The 12,758-nt window shown below is 36.0% G+C and overlaps 1 long non-coding RNA gene across 26 annotated transcripts; it reads left to right on the plus strand.

Moving 5' to 3' along the window:
• The first annotated feature begins 381 nt into the window (after positions 1–381).
• On the plus strand, positions 382–10,726 carry LOC126620748 (uncharacterized). Of its 26 annotated transcripts, none has more exons than XR_007622640.1 (16): positions 382–681; positions 1,344–1,499; positions 1,572–1,716; positions 1,868–1,990; positions 2,850–4,092; positions 4,202–4,324; positions 4,970–4,998; positions 5,300–5,411; positions 5,500–5,564; positions 5,658–5,730; positions 5,974–6,195; positions 6,938–7,007; positions 7,088–7,503; positions 7,899–7,956; positions 8,166–8,491; positions 10,239–10,726. It is a non-coding gene; the product is annotated as an uncharacterized LOC126620748 (long non-coding RNA). The 26 variants fall into 26 exon arrangements; XR_007622644.1 differs by having other exon boundaries at positions 5,500–5,552; XR_007622628.1 differs by adding an exon at positions 4,730–4,758 and having other exon boundaries at positions 5,500–6,195.
• Positions 10,727–12,758: the final 2,032 nt, after the last annotated feature.

Genomic DNA, 12,758 nt, shown 5'->3' on the forward strand with positions numbered 1-12,758 from the left:
TATCTCTATATACTAAAACTCAGTAGGGAGGTACTGTGGATGACCAGTGGGCGGACGATTTTGCCCCTGGCTTTTTCATCCGATTGTTCTTCTCTTTGGTTTTTGGGGCAGCGAAATGCCGCTTTTGCCCACTGCTTCCACGCGTCGGATCCTCTATTTGGAACCAGGATCCTCTCCTGAGCAGTTTCCTAGGGATCCTGCAATCTTGTCCGTTCATTTTATATCGTGCGGTCAGTTTTCGTTAGATACTATTCATATTTGAATTTTAAAATTTAAATTTTAAATAATTTCTGACCGCACGATATACAATGAACGGACATGATTGCGGATCCTAAGATCTCGGGAGAGGATCCTCCTCCCTCTATTTGGACTGTGTTCTCAATTTTTCTTTTGCTTTCCGTTGCGTTCTCACATCTTTCTCACAGTTCTCTCTTTTGCTGTTCTCGGGCTTACTAAATCTCGCATTCGATTCCAACAAGTGCGATCAATCTTGCCCCTCAATTCGCTTCATAATCCTTCTTTTTCCACGTCTCTGCGCCCATTCGCCTGAACGAAAACCCGGATACATTGCTTCCTCTTAAATCAAACCCTAATTTTGTCCCCAAACGAATTGGAACACAGTCAAACTCGATTTCTAAATCGAGTTGCGCCGATTCTAGGGATCTAATCTGGCGTTTCCAGGTGAGTTTTGCATGTTTATTAGCGTGTAGGATTTGGGTTAATAAATTTCATTCTCTGTCAACCTCTATCTGCTCATTTCAACTTTTTTAGTTGGGAAATTGAAATATTGAACTGGATAATTGGAAGATTTGGGTTTCTTTGAACTTCGTAGTCTAAAAAGTGTTTTGGGTTTAAGTTTTATTAATTGGTTAGCGAAAATGGGGCACCAGTTCTTCAAAGGCTTATTTGAATTGGTGCTGTGATATATGGTATAGGGTAATCAGGGTTTATGGGTTTCTGTGTAATCAGGGTTTCTGGGTGCTGTGATACATAGTTAGGGTAATCAGTAGTAATATACGTAAAGGGGGTTTCTGGGTTTCCATCAAAATATAAAATTGAAGTAGAACACCAGGAATACAAGTAAAGGAATGTTCTTGACTGAATGAAGTTTTGTTCTGGGCTGAGATTACAAGTGGAAAGCAAATGGCTTTCGACCATTTAGGGTTTTATGAACTGACCTAAGGAGTAAAGCTAAATAGTTAATTCTCCTGCAATTTTTGTTTCTAGGTTCCTTCAAAATTTATTAGTATTTTTGTACGAAATCTGCTCTTTTCAGCCAGCGGGCATTGTTGTTCCATGTTAAGCACCAAAGGAACGCAATTGAATTGTCTTCCATTTTAAAGGTATTATAAAAAATGTATTATCAAAGATGTCCCATCCTTGAGCGGATACAATGTTGGTTATCAAAGATGTCCCCTCCGATTCATGAATCCCCATATGGAAGAGGACTTGGGCTGATGCCCCATCTAGCATTAGCGAGGACCTCCTCATAACCTCAGGTACATTCTATCTGCTTTAAATTTGTGATTTCAGTTTAAACCCTAACCGCTGCATTTTCTAGCAATTTACAGTGAATAGGCAAGCTCAATTCGGGCCAAATTCTGTCAAATTAGGCAGTAATTAGCCATTCGCTCCCAACCCTCCCTCCCGTGTGTTATAGCAGTTTCAGATCAAAGCTCCATCCTCCTTGCTTCATTTGTAATACACACAGAGAAGGTATTGCAATCTCTTCTCTCTTTATCTATTTATATTGTTTATTCAAATGGTTTGGTGCTATGATTCCTCTGTTTGTGTGCTATGATTCCTCTGTTTGTGTATCATGCTATAGATTCTTGATTTATGGTAATTCATTTCTTTTGCAATAAAGGGCAGCAAATGCTTTTATACTTCTGCCAGATTCTGTCCGTTGGGTGATGAGTCCATCAGGATCGGTCGTAACTTTCCCTAATGGAATGGGCTTACCAGTTATATTTGACTCGAAGCCTTGCAGGTAAGAGCATTTGAAAATTCTATTTACTTATTTCTATGATTATAGGTATTTTTTTTTCCCAAATCTAGATACAGCTTCTTTTGCTGTCACACGTGATGTGACTCTTCGGTCTTCACTAATGTCATTCCATATAATTAAATAACGTTAAACACTCCTACCTGTTAATTTTCTTATTTTTTTTCAATTATTCTAGAAAAAATTTGAGACCAAAATTGTTCGCTTTTTTATACAACCTCATTACTTGCAGAATCTGGTTTGGTCAACCTTTAATCCTTATCATTGGAATAAGTTAGGTAAAGGTCACCAAATCATACTATTTTCATTGCTATTTATTTCCTTGCTGAACACGATGAAACAAATTCTCTTCATTTGCAGTCTTGCATTTAAAATTTGCATGTCAGTTTATGGTAAATAATATTCAATTTTCATTGTCTTCGATTCTACTGAGTTGCTGTTTTATCATCTATTTATAAAACCCATTTAGACTCGCAATTTTTTTGCATGGTAAAACTTAAACTGAAGCATTATGTATATCCAAAATTGAACAAGAAACTTTAAGTTAAATTAGATGGACACCCAATACTAGGGGTGATGTTACCAGCATTGTAACCATATCAGTAGTCGATTTTATAAATAAAGTGAAATACAAGACTAACCCAACAGGTATCATAAAATAATGTGAAACTACTTTTTTCTTTCTCTCGGTACCTCAAGATATCATTCCTCACTTGGCCAAAAACGATAGATTATCCCTTATGATGTGCTTTCCATGTTTGAATATTTTGTTCATTCAGTTTCAAGCGTTTTCTTTTTGTGTATAAGACTATCTTAGTGACTCATTGTTTTTTCTTTCCTCTAGGTGGTACAATAGTTCTATCCGATGATGGTCGCTATTTTTCAAAGGATGCTGTGTAATTTCAAGTTTGAAAACTGCTGGCTTTCAATCTTTTTAAACAAGTTACCTTTGTAAGGTATCAAAACTCTGATTTTTCTATAGCAAATAAAATTCCTTCCTTCACTATGGTAATTTTGTTTAGATTAATTAATGTTACACTGATGCTAACTCAAGTTTATACACTGCTAGAAAGTCAATTTGTACTCCTGCAGCAACACATCGGGCATTACTAGCTAGTATATATACTAAAAGAGAAAAAAAGCCTAAAACACTGTTCATAAGCACAGTGTTCTTCCGTTTTTGCCCTTCTTGATTTTCTGTTATTTCATGTATGCCCCTGATATCCACGTTTCCTCTGCATCTATGAGATGTCGACGCGTTGCATGGTTTCAGAAGTTCTCGAGCCTTCCTTTTTTGATTTTGATTTCGATCTCTGCCTCACAAAAGATCTTCGTGCTCTGATGGCTCTCCGATCTCCAGTTTTATGCTTCTCTCTCTCTCTCTCTCTCTCTCTCTCTCTCTCTCTCTCTTTCTCCCTTTCTTGCTAAAAACCATGATTAGCAACCTGAGGTGAGAAACTCAGTTTTCTCTTCATTCCTGCTCGACTTGATTCAAACAAAAAATCTCTTGCACGAAATCAATTTTCTCCTCATCACGGATTTCGACTGCATGCACACCTATCAAGCCCTAGAATCCAACCAAACTCACTCCCTTCAAGCCCGTTTCTGCTCTTCCACTCGCTGCCCAGAAAATCAAGTTCTCAAGGTTCGATGTTTCATCAATTTCCTCCCCCTCAAAAATTATTTTGGTCTTTCGTGCATACTGATGTTTTTATTTCTATTAAATTTGGTTGTGTGATTAGTGATTTTTGTTCTTAATTTTACTAAAAATTTTGAGTTTTTCTTTCTGTTGTTTCTATGGTTTTTTGTTCTGCATATTTCAATTACTCTCTCTTGCAGCGGAACCACCACGACCACTAGGGGCCACTGCCGCGTTAAATTATGGGCTTCAATCGTTGTCTAAAACGTTCTGTACTCATGGCAAGTTATTCTAGGTTTTATTCCATATTCAGATCATCCCCAATTTCGAAAGTTTAGGGAATTGGTTCATTTCCGTGTTGCATGTTTAACATTCTTCTGTGTGATGCTGAGTTGAGGCTATACGAACTGGAATCGTTGAGGGTAGGCTTGAATTTGGCCGAATTTGGGTAAGAACCGTTAAAATCTAATCCTAATTTTCTATAAAATTCCCTGTATATTTATTATTTGTTTCCAACAGCAGGTAATCAGGAGTTTTATTTGATCTTCTCTATGCAGAACCAGAAAGACCTTGGACAGATCCCACCAGAGCACTCTGTTACCCCTTTGTTACATGATTTTGTATATCCGCTATATGCTATCTCCCGAATGCTTATCCACCTACTGCCTATTACCTTGGAGGTAAAACTTTCATTATATTGTGCATTAAGTTTATAACTAACTTTATATTTTGTTTTCTTCCTATAGAAGGCACCCTTCTCAACAGCAAAAGTCAATTAGTTTTAACAACTATGAAAGCTCTTAAAAAATCATATCAAGGGTTGTAACAACATTGATAGCCAGTAGAAAAATAAGAACAATTTCTTTCTTCATAATAATTATTACCATAAATCATTGGTCTACAATATTTCTTTTCTTTTGCAATTATTGCTTTCTTTGCTTGAATGAATTTGTACTTTTTTCCCTTTGCAAATATGAATCTTTGCCATTTGTAAATGTTTTTATGCATAATTTACAAAGTTTATTTTCTGGAAATTCTGTAGTCTATGCATATTCGTTGAATAATATGTGACGATTCCATTACAGCACCGCAGGGCATGCGGCTTCTGGAACCGGTGAGAAATTGCAGCTCCCCTGGGCTCGATCCATTTTGGATTTGGGGGGTCTAATTTGGAGGAAAAGAAAAGAAATAAAATTTGGGTTTTGGATTGATGTGGTGTTTAATTTTATTTAATTTTTATTCTTGCATGTTTGATTTGTTTTGAATTTTTTCATGTTTGATTTTTTTTTTTTTTAAATTTTCACTGTTTGTTTTGTTCATTGCAGGCTTACAATGTTTGATTAATTTCTATGGGGTGAGTTGTTAATTTTTCCTCTATTTATTCATGTTGTTTTATGAATGCTTAAATATTCTGTATCTAATCTTATTAACTCTTTGAGTGTATTTTTAACAATGGTTGTCACTATTTTTTCCTGTTAATTTTTAAGTCTCTGTGTTTTTCACTGCAAACTTTGGATATCGATCTGTTTTGTTGGTGGTTTGATGTGTTTTGTGTTGTGTTTTTCAGTCATTTGACTCAATTCATATGATTAATTCACATGGTTTTCATGCCATATTGGTTGAATTTATTATAACTATATTTGATTTTGTTGCAGCGATATCCTCATATAAAAAAGAAGTGGAAGCTTTACAGGACATTAACCAATCAGTTGAGATATTAGTTCGTTTACTTTCTGCCGTCTCTGGTTGGAGTGAGAAAATGTTTAGGTACTTTATAGTTTTGAATTTGTAGTTAGGAAGATTTAACAATACCTTTTTTTGTTTGCTTTACTTTGTTACGTCTTGATAAATGCAGGTTCAGCAACAGGTTGCTGAAATTATCACTTATATAGCCTCCACTGCAAAATAGTAGTACTTTTGGTTTGCTTACTGTGTCTCCTTCACTGTTTCTATTTTGTGGATGTACAAATAGATGTCAACCCTAGCATTTAATGGTGTTGTTCACTTTGATAGGTATATGTGAACGGCTCGCAGATATCAGACCCTTAAAAATGCCATGAAGTGCCTTACGGCTTTCTCCTAATCCGTAGGTCCATGATTTGTTTTTGAAAGTGGAAGTTCTGGTGTGATATTTTTATTTCTCATCATCTTCAGTGCAAAAGTTTGTGTGCAAGTTTTTTTTTGTAGTTTTATCCTGAGTAAAGGTTGCTAATCTTTTATTGATGAGTGTGTGCTATTTGGTCTCCAATGATTGTTTATATTTACCAAGGGTATAATGAGAGGAAAATCCCATTCCAATAACTTGGAATGAACCTCTACCAAATTGTAGGGAATCCAATTAAGATGCTTAAGTCTCTGGGTGGAACTCCCACACCTGGGACTTGCAGCCATGTTTCCCTTAAGCAATAGGGACGGGATGCACGAGATGCAGCAGTTGGAAACATGGCTGCAAGTCTCAGGTGTGGGAGTTCCACCCAGAGACTGGAACACCAGAAGAGGTTCAGCAAATTGAAGATGCCCACAAGGATTTCTGAAACAACCGTTTCGAAAGGTGGCACAGCTCAGACCACATGAAAATTCCTGTTCTTTCATTTGGGTTTTTCTTAATTTTTCAATTTATTGGTACTTTTTTCTCAAGAAAGTGAATATACTGCATATGGGTGGGAAAAGGGTATTTATTTATTTAGTTACTGAAATTTGAATGTAGACTGTTCAAATTATGGTTGCGGTGTTCTGGATCATTGAATTATGTATAAAATCAGTCAGAACTGTGCTCAATTTGATAATGTTGAACAATTTGGTCGGGTTTTCACACAGTATTGTAGGATTGTGTAGTGTTAGGCATTGCAAGTCTGAATGATGTTTTCCATTCGTGTGATCTGTGTTGAGATACTGTGCAATCCACTTGAGCTCTTTGAGTGTTTTTGTATGAGACTTATAGTTGTCAGAGAGTTTAACCATCCTTTGAATTAGTGTCCTCGATCATGCCTAATTTGTTAAACCCTTTCCAATATAAGCAAAGAATTTTAATGGTTTCAGGCCAAATCATGAGTTTTTGACGTTAACATGTTTTGTAACACTACTTTCCATGTAATCCAGAAGATGAAAACACAGAGAATCTGTATATCATGGTTAAATTTTATGAATAAGTCTTGACATTCCAAATGACTGCTGCATTTTCATTTCGGAACTTCATAGCCTTAGTAAAATGAATTAACCAAGATTGTTTTTTTCTTTATTGTTTGGTCCATTTGGTAAGTGACTGACTAAGTATTACTTACCAATTGCAACAGATCATTGCACTTTCAACTACTGGATGTCTGAATGCTGTGTTATGGTGCATATATCTCTTATAATCATTAGGTAAGAATGGTTTTCATGAATTAATGCTTTTTAAGAAAGCTTTCATTTCGGTATAGAAAAATGAATAAATTCATTTGCAGAATGAAGATGGGGATGGCGTCTGCATATTGAGGGGCCAAATAGCATGATTGTGGACTGTTTTGGTTCTTTATTGAACATTAGGATGTAAATAAATTTTGACATGGATTGCACATTTAACATAGTTTTAAAACCCGCAGCATCGCGCGGGTTCAATTTCTAGTAATATCAAAACCCCAAGGTGTAAAACCTATTTCACTTAGTTCTCTGTTCTCACCCATTCCGGCCGTCTTCAGCTCCTCTTTGCTTACTCTCTCACCCCAACTCCAACGACCAACCACTGGTGGTTGCCAGCGACAGCGACAACCACTCTCCTTCGTCTTCCTTTCTTGGCCACTCTCCTCTCTCTAACATAACGGGACCCAAATTAGGGAAAGAGAGATTCGGTTTTCTATCGAGTTCTTCAGGCGACAACAAGGTACTTATTTGTTTCCCTACATTTCTTTAATTGTCTTTTGGATTTTCCTCTTCAGTTCGTTATTTGGTTGCCAAGCTTAGACACCCAGTTATCAATTTCCTTTATCTTTCGAAAATCAATGAATAATGGGTGAAACTGTACAGTTTTAACCAGATCCACAGAATGTGAAACTTTAATTTTAATTTGCTACTATTTCATTGCCTTGGATTTTTGTCACTGTTAGTGGCGACCAAAAAAAGCAATGAGCGGATGGACATGGGAAGTACAGAACTTTCTGGATGAATGTTAAGAGTGTATGATCACCTTCATACGCTCAAACCCAATCTGATAGGATTGAAGTTTCTTTTCAAATTTTTTCTATCGTTTTTTTTCTAAATTTGGTTTTGAATTTGCAGGTTCTTGCCTCCAGCAGCCCTCTGCCCGCACATCCGCACTCAGTAGCCTCTAATTTGGGTAAATTTTGGTTTTGATTTTTCTAGATCTATATGTATTTGTGCCTGGCTGTTTAATTCTATGATTGAGGATTTTTAACTAGATTTATTATTATATATGGAGGATTTTTAATCAATTTTTCTATTTGCTTTTTATTTTCCGTATTTTTCTTTTTACTGTGAATTGTAGGATGAAATTATTTTTCTAGAATGCTTCTGTTTTTCATGCAGGATGAAAACATACATAATTGTTTTAGTTACCACTTCATACTCTGCAGTCAACCATGATCGGTGTTATTGAAATCTACTCCCTCATTGGGTCCGCCATGGCCGGAAAAACTTCCGACTGGGTCGGCCGCCGCTACACCATAGTCATCTCCGGAGCGATTTTCTTCATCGGAGCGATTCTCATGGGGTTCTCCACCAACTACACCTTCCTCATGTGCGGCCGCTTTGTCGCCGGCATCGGAGTCGGCTACGCCCTCACGATTGCTCCCGTCTACAGCGCCGAGGTCTCTCCGACGTCGTCTCGCGGCTTCCTCACGTCTTTCCCAGAGGTTAGCTAGGCTGCCCCATTTAATATTTGACTTAACTTTCCAATTATGCCCTTTGGAGTGGTTAGAATAATTTTTCCTTTCTTAACGTCAAAGTTTTGTGTTTTGTGTTTTGTGTTTGGTTTTTGGTGTTGAATCCTAGATGACCATATGTACACATGTTTTTATTTTTTATACAATGATATTGAATATTAGAAAAGGTGATTTAGGCTTAGTCATTGAGTCTGTCATTCTTTTTTTTTTCTTTTTTTTATTTTTTTATTTTTATAAAGCAGTATTATCTAGACCTAGCATTTTGGACCCAACCCGTTAACCCGACCCGACCCAACCTGTTAATATTTGTATTTGGATGGATGCTTAACGGGTCGGGTAACAACCCGTTAAATAACGGGTCACTTTGGGTCAACCCGTTAGACCCGTTAGACCCGTTAGACCCGTTAGGACCCGTTAATACTCGTTAGTTGAGGATATTTTAGTAATTTTAGTAAAGTCTTAACACTCGTTAACGGGTCGGGTTCGGGTGATCCGTTAGCTTAACGGGTTGGGTTCGGGTGACCCTTTAACTTAACGGGTCGGGTTCAACCCGACCCGTTTACAGGTTTATATATGTGTGTTCTTACTTTGTCCACTCCTTTTTGTCTCATACCCGACCCGTTTACAGGTTTATATATATGTGTTCTTACTTTGTCCACTCCTTTTTGTCTCATATATATATTTTTTTTTTGTGCATAATTGTTCATGTGTCACAAATCATTGAGGCAGATTTTTTAATTATCAATTTTGGCGTGCTGTGAAAAAGAAAGATAACAATATATACGGTGATATGTGACATTTGAGAATAATTCGTAGGCAAGGGGTCCATCGGAAAAGAGGACCATATAATCCAACACTTATCCTACAATACTAGTTGTGTATGGTTCAATTTTAGTAGGTTCAGTCTAACTTGTCCTAACTTAATTCAACTCGTTATTCGATACCTAACCTCAAATCTAAATTATTAATTCCTATTGGATTAGGTGTAGAGTTTCTACTTATGTGTCTCGGTTCGAAACTCTCCTTTTCTCTCAATTAATGTAATAGTTTCAAACTCTTCCCTCACTCCATAATAATAGTAATTTTTTCTTTTTTAAGGACATGATAGAATGCATGTGAGGTAAGTTTTTTTGAGGTCGTGATTTAGAAAGGGAAAAATGTTGTGTGGTGCTATCTAATTTGGAGTGCAACTTCAACTTTCTTCATGTAAGAGAAAGAAAAAAGAAACAAAGAAGCAATAATGAGTGATGGATTGCCCTAGCATTCTTAGTCAACCAATTGTCTCAAGTTCAAACCCTTCTCCCTTCACTAGCGTAGATTAGTAGCGTTTTGTAATATACTTCAATATTTTTCTTTCTTGTGTTTTTTGGGAATCTACATTTGGATCCTTTCGGATGTTTGGCTAACTCATTTTTTATATTAATTTTCAATTACAGGTTGGTACTTGGTACTTCCAACCCTTTTGTTAGCTCATATGGGTAATTGCCTTTTGTTGTGATGGATTTTTGTTTGAGATTTTAGTTGGGATTCTTGTTTCTTACTAAGTCTACTTGTTTTGCTTTATATATAAATTAGTCGTCATTTGGGATTTGAATATTTGGGTCTCACTGTTTTTTAGGAATGGTCTCTGTGTTCGGTTAGGTCCACTAATATGGAAAAAAAGGTCCAACTAGCTTGGCTAGCAAATAACTTGTGTGAATCCATTTGTCTTTTGCAGGTTAATCATGGTATTTCCATGTGCTGTTACAAATATATACCGGTAAAGTGGTTTAATAACTTAAATAGGTGTTAATATGTATACCTTTTGGTCAAGTGTACTGTAGAAGGGATATATCTTGTGTATCAACACTTTTTTTCTTGCTATAATGTTTTCTGTAAGTTATGCACTTGAACAACATTTGGGTTACCTAACCGTTTTGTTCGAGTGAAACACTTCTTGATATGTCTACTGGAATGGATTACAAAATGAAAAGTGGTGATGCAGCTGGAGCTTTAAAGATTGAACCTATTCAAAGGGCTAGTTTCTTCTACGTTGCCTATTATTCATGCTACAGATTTTGTAGCAGACAACTCCTATTCAATATTTTTAGTTATGATATTATCTTGTGCAAGCTACAATTGGGATATATTGTAGGTTACTGTGGACATGTTACTGTAAAAACTACCCATATTTGAATTATAAGAATTTTTTTTCATTGAGTTTCATAGTATGTACTTGCCATATACAGAATTATATTAAGCTGAAATGCTAGTTTAATTGCTAAAATGATAAAATGTAAAAGAATAAATGGATTAAAATATAGTATAAACAATTTAAAGAAGCATGTGACGATGTACCTATTCATCACATAATTTTAGGATTTCTGACGCTTATAACGTAATAAATTGAGTCAAGATTGGCATTTGGGCTTGAAAATATGTGAGGAATCGGGCGTCACGTATGCTAAAAACAGGTGACGAATCACAAATTCATCACATATACTATCGGTGATGCCACATAGGTGACGAGCCTTGTGACGACTGAAATTAGTCACATATACTATTATGTGACGAATTTGTAGTATTCAGTGATGCTTTGCCATTGTCACTGAAGTCCTGTTTTCTTGTAGTGAAGCGAAATGGGTTTACTAAAAGAATAGTTAGAATTTAATATAAGAAAATGGTTATTATCATCTAAAGGAGGACGGCAAAGGAAGCAAATGGAAATGGTAATAGTAATATTTCTCAATTATACTGTTGGATATTATTGATATTTTATTTACTGATACTATGATATATTTTGGTTACTAACTATTTTGATTAGGGTTGTAGATTGTATAATGTTACATTGTATATACATAAGCATTCATGCAAAGGCAAAGCAAGAAAAAATGTTGAATTGTGTAAAGTGTTTGAGTTGTGAGGATATTCAAAGGCTGGAGAATGCCTTGAATATGAAATAATGAACCTTTTTATGTCAGCCGTCGGGGGAAGAGCTTGAATATACAATTGGTTGATTATGAAATAATGAAACCTTGTTTATGTCAAGGGGAATGGCTTGGGTATATAAATGAGTGTCGGGGGAGTGCCTATATAATAAAGTGAAAGTTGATAATTAAATTATAAAATTTGCACTTAAGGGATGAACGGCTCATATTCTAAGATATTCAGAGCCAAGTGGTATAAGCATGGTATGGGACGTGCAGGCTTGGGTAGCTTAGATATGTGTCACCGGGATTAGAAGGGAGTGAATACATTCATCCATCTCATTTTACATATATGCATTTGAAAAAATTGTTGCATTCTAACTATTATTTACTTGGTACTTTTTGTTGTGAATTAATATATGCACTAATGTTATTCCACTGCTTATTCAATAAACTTTATGTAGTAAACTCAAGCGTTTATTATGTAAAAGTTACTAACCAGTGTTATACGATGTATTATGTTTTTGCTACAAATTATTATTTTATTGTAATTTTTCCTCATCGTGTCTTGGTTATAGAATTTATTTCTATAGCTAAAATATACTTATACCCTAACTTGTGAATACTCCTTATTCGCCAGTCGCAGTGTGACAGTTTTTTTCTTTAGTCACTTAAAGGAAAGGGACTATATAAAGGGTGTTAGGCCATCTTGAACCAAAGAGTCCAGAGAGCCAGAGGGTCGAAAATAGCCCGAAAACCGTCTCCAATCGAAGGTCAGGCCAAAGGGGTCGTGGGCCCTACTGGACAAAAAGGGCTAAAGGGCTAACCGGCTGGCCTAAATGAGCTAGCCAATCAGTCCACTGGCTAGCCCAATTTCATTTTTTTTTGTTCATTTCCATTTGCCTAGCCCTTTTTTTTTTGTTTTTTTTTCCCATTTGCCCAGCCCACTTTAGGGTTTAGGGCTTAGGTTTTTGTTTTTGTCCCAGCCCATTTTTTGTTTTTTATGCCTAGCCCACTTTATTATTTTTTTTTTTGAAGGTTTTTATTATTTTATTATTTTTTATTTCTAATTTTTTCTTACACAATTTCTCACATATTTTCACCATTCCATACTATCTTACCTTATTTTATTTCAATTCTTCACATTCCATACTATAGCTCTTTGACCATCTGTTGGAGACAGTTTTTTGTGACAGGGCTAAAACAAGCCCTATGGCCTCGGTTGGAGATGGTAAGAAATATGGCCATGTATTGTTCATTAAAATATTAATTTCTTGGAGGGCCAGAGGGCTAAAACGAGCCATCTGGCTAGCCTTCGGTTGGAGACGACG

The sequence above is a fragment of the Malus sylvestris genome, chromosome 5 (genome assembly GCF_916048215.2).
Source record: "Malus sylvestris chromosome 5, drMalSylv7.2, whole genome shotgun sequence".
Lineage (NCBI taxonomy): Eukaryota > Viridiplantae > Streptophyta > Magnoliopsida > Rosales > Rosaceae > Malus > Malus sylvestris.